Source organism: Cephus cinctus, unplaced genomic scaffold (genome assembly GCF_000341935.2).
Source record: "Cephus cinctus unplaced genomic scaffold, Ccin1 Ccin1_scaffold0265, whole genome shotgun sequence".
Taxonomy (NCBI): domain Eukaryota; kingdom Metazoa; phylum Arthropoda; class Insecta; order Hymenoptera; family Cephidae; genus Cephus; species Cephus cinctus.
In genome coordinates, this window is record NW_014332976.1 from 464,440 (window position 1) to 473,077 (window position 8,638).

Sequence of the window (8,638 nt, forward strand, 5' to 3'; positions counted from 1 at the left end):
TAAATGAGTAAAATTAAATGGGAAAAATAAATGGTTGCTGTCATCCGAATAATTAACGGCGCTGAAGCGCCGTCTTAGAAATATCAAAGATGCGCATTTATCGTACCACGTGTACGTACAGACAGATACCTACGGTACGTCGAGGACAAGGTATGTAGACCACGTCTTCGGGCCATATGTATTCCTCCTCAATATAAGCTCCTGGACGTTGTCCAGGTTGCCATAAACCGATATCCCGTCCCGTACGGTATCTTGGATGTCCCGACGTAGATATATATATACAAGATGCGGACGAAAGCTACGAGGAATTCTTTTTGAAAGTTCAGACTGGTATAGATAGAGGTGAAGAAGTCATTGAAAGTTCGAGAACAAAAGGATTCCATGACCAGAGCCGTGAAACAGGGATGGCGACTAGGTTGAGGTGGAGCGATATCCAAGATGTCACGAAAGACGTAAGCCAACCTCTATTGCTATAGCTATACGTGTGGAGAATCCGCGCCTGAATTAATCGCAAGGGAAATTGAAGGACCCCGAGGCGAAAAGGATCTTTGACCGAGTCCTCCATCACGTCGTCTTTCCCGTTAGAACAGTCCTACGTTTACTAAATCCTTGCCATGAATACTTAACGGAAACGTTGATGAGGATTATAAACCAGCGGTGCGACGCACGGTAGACGGGTTAGAATCACAGTCTAGTAACACCTATACTCGATTCTTAAGGATTACCATAGAACCATTCACATAGCAAACGACGCCCACGTAAGATTCATACCCAACATGGAAGGTCGCGTACGGATAGCGTTTACGGGAATAGACGTGGATATATATATATATATATGTATACATAGAGAGAGACTAGAAACGAACACAAGAACAAATGTTGAACATAGCAACAAAGAAGTATTTCCGGCGTGCTGCTGTTAGTGTTTATACTTTAATATCTGGTAGTAAGGTAGTTCCTTCGTTGTCCGCTAGGACGCGGATAGGCAGATATTTACTCACCACTTGAATCAGACCGACAAAATGTTATTCTTGCCACACTTGAGAATTAATTTGTCCGAAGGCGAGTCTCTTGGTGGACAGGCAGGTAGGTTTGGTAGGTGCAGGGTACACAGCGAGAGAGACAGAGACAGACAGAGACAGATCACCAAAGGAGAAACAGAAAATGATAGCGATAGAGGCGCAAAGCCAGACTGGCCTGTATGAATATACATGCGATGGAAACGCGAGGGGTGTCTACTCGCAGCACGTTACTTTTACTCAGGAAGCGAGACCCGTAAGGCTATTAGCATTTTACTGGCTAACAATTTTACCGTCCTAGCTTCTCGGAAAACAGTCGCACGCCCGTGCGCCTGCGCGGTAGGTCAGACGCTTACACGAAAAATGAATTCTTAACTATTCGCCCAGAAGCGAGTGAACGAGTCGTTACTATCTTGCATGTTATTTTTATGCCTTTCTCTTCCTCTTAGCCCTTCCCACTAACTCTTTCTTTTTCTCTCTCGTTTTGCAAGAGATACCCACGCAACGAACTTACGTAAGCATACACCAAGGCCTCGTTTTCACAGGGACCAATTATTTTGACCAAACCCATAGAAGACCTTCATGCGAACGACCCTGTGAATGCATGTTGCCTACCGTGCATGCTCATTTTTCCAGTAGTTACTTTTGCCTATTTTTTTTTTTTGGTCTACGCTTGACTTCCTCTTGCCGGATACCTCGGCGGAAGTCCTTGCAGTTTTGCGAATGCCGCAACTGCACCTGCAGGGAATGCCTGTCGCTGAGAAAAATGCGAGCGCCCCATGCTCTCCATTGCATTTGCACGTTGATTCGGATAAGGAAAGGCTAATTTATCCTCGAGGAGAAATGACCCTAGCAGCCAGCCATGCCGTTGATCTATGCTTTACACTTTTTATTTCGTTTGTCCTCCCATCGTGGTAACGATCCTGCCCTGTAGAAATTCCACGTATATTTTTCCACGGGAGATTCTTACACAAGGCGCGTAAATATTTTCTAAGAGATACAATCGCTGGTCGTTAACTAATATCGTTATTTGGCTTCGCTGCGTTAATGAACGTAAGGCTCAGAGGTAAAAGCCATTTTGTCATTTCGATATGCGACATTCAATACATTTCTTTAAATTAGACTGACTGCTTTCTTTCCATTGGCTTATCGCGAAACCTCTCCATCCTTTCATTTCACAAACCTCTTTCGGCAGATAGGAATTTCACCATCGAACGATAAGACCCTATCGACCTTTGATAATCTTCTGCTCAAACGAACCGACGATATTAAAGTTCATACGGATTATAGACGACACAATATTTGTTACGCGTGGAATTTTTATATTTTTATTCCCATTCTGCAAAGATAATACAGAATAGCAGTAGCGATCGTAATCGTTCTGTCTTCCAATTCTGATAGCCGTGACGGGCACTGGCTTGAATAGTGAACAATTTTTTACGTAATAGGTAGACAAGCTATCTGTTACTAAAAATCTGTAATTTTCTTTCGTATCTAATTTCGGAGAATTTCATACTAACGACCTGGTATAACTATATCGGTATACCATCGGGTGATCGTTATTTTGACGAAATTCTGATTATGATACGTAAGCATAAAAGTAATATCGAACAAAAGAAAAAACATGTTGCGGCGGTAACGAACTTGGGCATAATAATATATAATATAGTTATGTATTATTATTACAGAAGTCCAGAGTGACTCTTATATCAAGAGCCGATAATTCGATGCGATAGGAGCTATTATAAATAATACCAATGCTCGATTCAAGTGATATATCGATGGCCGCAGTAGGATCGCAATGATACATTTAACATGAAATATTGAAATCTTTATTTTTTATCGATCAAACCATTTTCACATAATATTTACGTAAAAGGAGAATCAGAGTGGGTGTCTACATGCGAATTCCTCTCCGTGCGAATGTATACACGTCCATCGTGCCTTTTACCGTGTGCTGTCGCGGGTTGTGATGGAGTCGTAAAAGGACGTCTCTATCGTCCAAGAGAAAGAAAAAAAAACAGCTGACGTTAAGGCGCTGCGCAACGAACCGTCAAGACGGTTTTGGAAGTTAACGTCGTCCGCGATAAAATGCGAAGGGCTGCGCGAGCCTCCTAGTCGAGAAACAAGACTCAACAAACCGCAAACGACAGTTGTACTTATGCGGCGTTTCCAACGGTAAATAAGCACGCTCTAATCTCTTAACTCGGCTGAAACTTGAGACTTTGAAATAACGATGTATACACACGGATATAGTGAAATGCTTAAAAATAACGACAAAAGTCACAATTAAAATTACTGTGAAAATAGTAACCTCGGGACATGAAGTATTTATATTTTTTTGACATTACATAGTAATCTTTCGTTTGCCAAATTATCGCATATTTTGAAGACTTTAAATACATTTTTAAATATGTTCAAATTTGCCATACTAATTTACAATTACCTTATTATTACGAAGGTAGATCTGCAATAATACAGACTAAAGTCTCACCGTGTCCCACGATTATCCTGACAGTCAGGATAATTTTTATCAAAAAGTTTTCGCGTACAATAGTTGAGATTTGCCATACTACTGCGAGTATAAATAGGCAAGATTAAAATTTCGCAGATGTGATTATAACGTCACGTTACTTATAGAATATTGCTTATCTGTCTAGATTCGGCAGGATGCGCCTATCGTAAAAATATATCGTTAACCAACAGACATCAGCCGGAAGTGCAGGCTACGGTTTCTTGTACAATGACTTCCTGACTGTGATTCCATAAAGTAATACCGTGTCTTTGCTTTATAACGGCAGATGCATAAGACCCGATCATTTGTTCCGTACGGTACTATTTCAGAGCGATAGTTAAAACTTATGATATCGCACGACGATTGCTTATCTGGAAACAGTCTGCCACGTATATATAAAAACAGATATATATCAAAGATAGACGCGCATAGAAACAGGATCAAATTAGTCGCACAAAAGATTATAGGTCCATTGACATTCGTGAAAGTGACGCGAGCTGAAAGGAAGCGATTTGAAAAAAAAAAATGAAAAATGAAAAAATGAAGAAAAGAAGTTCCACCTAACTTGGCGACACGTCGCCAAATAGAAACGTCACGTGCTAGGTAAAAATGAAGCTCCGAGATAACACCAAAAACTTTCGTTAGCAGCATTTAGGCCAGCCAGGTTCATCGTGGCTATGATTGGAAAAGTTAGTATTACCAATGTCTACTTTCTTAGTCGCGATATTTCTTATGCATCTGATTACCCGTTTCGTAATCCTCCTTAGTAATTCACTGTCGCCAACGCCACCCCCTTCGTTCCCCACAGTCATCCTAATTCTACTATTACGTAGAAACGCCCAGCAAGCCAACCTGAAATTCTACTTTAACTTCTGGAAGAAGTTCGACGGCCGTATAATATAGCGAGTACGCCTATTTTTTAATTTTTTATTTCTCTCTCGTCTCTCTCTCTTATACCTTTTTTAATCTCGCCATAGTCGCGACATAGCGATCGATATTCACGGAAGGACGGAAGATAGCGAACCGTTACGCAAATGCTTTAACTGGACTATGCTTATAGAGCTATTGACAGGATGCCTTGAAAGGCTATAAATTACAGACGCGGTAAATGCTATCGTATTACTAGGTTGCATTTAAGATCGGGCTATGAGATAAATTACACTTTGAGGTGCCATCCTCCTATGTAACTACGTATATCGGAGTCACCTGAATGCGAAATTGCATAGATTCCTAGCATATACGATACGATCGATGTAAGTGAATGACAATTATATGAGATCAGCCGAGGCCTAATTCCTATACCAGTTCAACCTGTACTAATACAGCTTATACGGTACAGTATATCTATTAAGAGTTTGTATGCAGTGGTCAGAAAATCCGTCGATTAGATCAACTCGTTAGTGGAACAAATAGAAACCTTATCTGTTACGTAATGCGTGATCAGCAGTATTGAGATAGAATGCATCTCTATATTAAAGAAATTATATACACATGCATTACTGTTTCATGATTAGAAGATCCTATCCGGAGGATACAAGGTCAACAAAATCCGTATCGTTCGTATCAATTCAATATTAAAGGTAGACGATTTTTTCTTCTTCTAAAATTAACCCTAAACTACAACTAAGTCTCGAAGAACTCACAAATTTTTTGTTTAGTCCTCCCGCCGAATTTGTCTAAATTTCAATTTGCAACGAATCAGAAAAGAAACTACTAGACAATCATTACTTGATAGTTGGTCATTAAATTTCTTTAAATTACGAGAAGAGCGACGTAAAGCTGTACTTTTGAGCTATTCCATACGTTTCAGTGGCCCTACGATCGAGCTTCATATTCTGAGGTCTCGCAGGCCTCACCTTGTGAAGTATGTTCCGAGAGTTGGATCTGTGTAGTTAAGGGTTAATGATATCTACCTTCCGACTATACGTGCTTAGATGCGTATATACCTATCCCTCTCGTGTGATTGAAACTATCCGGCTCGCGAACCTTTGCATAATGCATTCACGACGCATAAACCCGTACACTGTGTACCAGGCACAATTTAAATTTTCGGACTAGTTGCCATGCAGAACTTTTTCAATGTGAACTGTTTTAAGAGCTCCTGCATAATTTATTTTGGACGCTTTTTTTCCCCATCTCGTTCCACTACTCTCTCTGGCCCGGCTTTGCTCCTCTTTGGTATCTCGTTCGTGAATATCTATTTACACGTACGAAATTCATACAGATAGGCGTTCAACTTAAATACATTCATCAGTTGGATTTGACAGTTGTGTACGAAGGAGCAAAGGAGCAAAATTGCATCACGGTGACCCAAATGCATTAAGCATTAACCGAATGACCTTTGTCGCCAAGTAATTTCACATTTCCTAAAATATTTCCAGAAAAAAGGAACGCGCGTCTTGTCAGAAAACTTCAGATAATTTACGTTACGACGCTGCCACAATGTATAATGTGACTGAAGAGAGAAAGCGCAAGAGACATGGCGGAATTATGGATCAACTGAAAATCAAAGAATTTATTCAAAGCACGTTGCCAAGTGTGCTGTCTCAACAAAGGAATTGACAAGGAGACTAGATCATCCGTGGAAATATGAAAGTCACGTTTCGCGCTGCGGACCATTATATAAAATTGTATATCTCTTATCAACGTCGCGCGGCAAACATGTTCGAAAAAGATTACTACCCGCGCGACTGTCGATGTGCTTAGCAGGATGAAAATGGAAAATATGGAGATGGAGGGGATACGATAATGATTAATTACCTCTAACGTTCTCAGATATGAAAATGTCACGTGACTTTCGAGTGTAACGCAGCCTTAAAACAAAAAGGTATCGCTCGCTTCTTCTAGGCGGCTACATCCACATTGTCTGTTTTGCCAAATGTTTTTGTGACGTCAGCACAATACATCGCTGTGCGTCGCCGCCATACATCTACCGCTCGAGTATGATTTATTCAAGAATCATTACAAGTTTCATTCATAATTTTCGCAAATTCACATAATCCAGCTCGAATCTAGACATAGTGATTTCGCATAAATAATTACTTATGACATGTCTGAAACTCCCGCGTTTCCATGTCGTTCGACTATCAATGAAGTGAATTATTTAGTGATTTGCCATTGCACTCTGATCCTCATGATAATTTCATAGGTAAATTATTTGCAGCTCCAATCCGCGACATTTCGGCTGTACGATAATAAAAGTCACTCTGGAACGTATATCGTTGTAATAATTTTTTATAATAAAATTACAAACCAATTATGTCGTGTCTGCCAGAGAAAAGCACAATATCACAGCCTTTATCACAGCACGTTAAAGTCGGGCACAATGGGCCACTGGCGATGGTAGTAGGATATGCTGGTTGGCTCAGCCGGTTATAAAAATATATATATATATACCGGTCGGCAACAATGAGTTTGGAATGCTTGAGTTTCGTTCTGTCCCGAACGTGTCTCGAGTTTGACTCTTTGAGCAGAATCTTACGTCGTCAAAGACTCTTTCTATCTTTTGCGGCTTGTGTATTTTTCTTCTTCTAATAGCTTCCTTCCATTCTACGCTCTCGTTGGTCGGGTGCAAGCCTCGTGCCCCTCAGTGTTCACGGCACTAAAGTAGACGTTTAATTATATCCTCCGTAATTTACGGACACCCGATGCACTGGTACGTATATCTTTCGTAGGCTCGTCCCTTTATTGTCGGGATCGGAACGCCCGGTAATTGACGTACACCTGGTGGGCGAACAAACGAACGAACGAGCCTTGAGTTTTGTCTCCGGTCTCGTCTTCTCCTTCTTTTCTTATTTTTCTTCTCTTACTTCCTTCTGTCCCTCGATGCTTGCTGAAAGACACCGTGTATGTCTTCCACTCTCTGACCTGAACAGCAATCTTCCCATTCGCTCTTCGCTCAATGGACTCCACTCTATTCTGTCCGCAGTTCACGCTCGACTAGCGATCTTTTGTAGTTGAACTTTACTTTTACTAGGATCCTCCATAGGTAATACACGATGCAGGTATGTGGGCCTCGAAGACGTTACTTTGCTTATGGTGTCCCCGAAGTATTTTCTTAATGGATATGTTAATTCTCCACATTCAAATAGAAGAATACTAATCACTATATTCTTATATAGTTACCAAACCACAGTATAGAATTCGGATTTGAGTAGGATACCGGGAGGCAGGTGTTTAGAGAAAATATATTAAATTGTTTGCGACAGTCAGTGAGTTCGTTGCTCTAGAGAGAGGTTCTAGAAAGTATGTTGAGACTAACTCTCGCTGTTATATCAACGTCAGGTAAAACCGTGTTCTTGCCACGTACGATAGAATCGCTTACGATTATGACAGTCGAACGTAGGAGATATGACTTTATACGATATTATATTCACACCCGGTGTGCTATTATCTCTACTGATACGTAACAATCTCACACTTGAACTATTTTCAATGAGGAAACATGCATGAATGTAGATTAATTTTTATATTCCCGTGGAATAAAAATGCTGCAGCAGGACGCTCCGAAACCGTTACGCACCCTGGGCACAATTTTCTTTCTCACAAATGCAAACGTGGCCTTCGAAAAGTCCAACGGACTACCTTTCTCTATCTCTTTGTGTCACCAAGTGGAAACCACAGAAACCTCATGTACGAAGTACCCCTGCTTTATCTCATACAACTGAAAAACACAAGCACACTGTTCACCAGGGCCGTTTAATAAAGCGATATACTTTCTAAATGACTTTCACTCACGATGTACCGAGTTGGCAACTGTTAAGTATTAGCAGTTCCACGACGATCGGTGATGCGCCACGAAGTACCGAAATTCGGAGCGAAAAGACACGATCCTCTTTCGCTCGCGGCCGGTCGAGCACTGACTCGGGACACGAGTGACTCCGTCCTGACTCGATTGAAAACTAACTCGACGCGACTCGACCCGACTGGACCCGACCGAACGTTCGGTACCCGAAGGCTTCGGGCTCAACCCAACAGCCAGGTTCATTCCGTGCTCGACTGCCGTTCGAGGTGGAACCTGCGTATTGCATTCACGACAGCGCAGAGTATTATAAGGAGTGCCAGTCTAGAAATAGAGAATAGGCTCTCATTGGCGGTATATATG

General features: G+C 41.3%; 1 protein-coding gene across 3 annotated transcripts in view; it reads right to left on the bottom strand.

Annotated features, from left to right (window-relative positions):
• Nucleotides 1-8,398, bottom strand: part of LOC107265966 (mannosyl-oligosaccharide 1,2-alpha-mannosidase IA) — a 59,722-nt gene extending 51,324 nt beyond the window's left edge. The window contains exon 1 of one of the 3 annotated variants that reach the window (XM_025083247.1): nt 8,272-8,398. The gene's annotated coding sequence lies outside the window, so the exon portion shown is untranslated. Of the gene's footprint in view, nt 1-6,787; nt 7,900-8,271 lie in introns of those variants that run through there. The other 2 variants (XM_015735961.2, XM_015735962.2) reach the window with 2 other exon arrangements.
• Nucleotides 8,399-8,638: the final 240 nt, after the last annotated feature.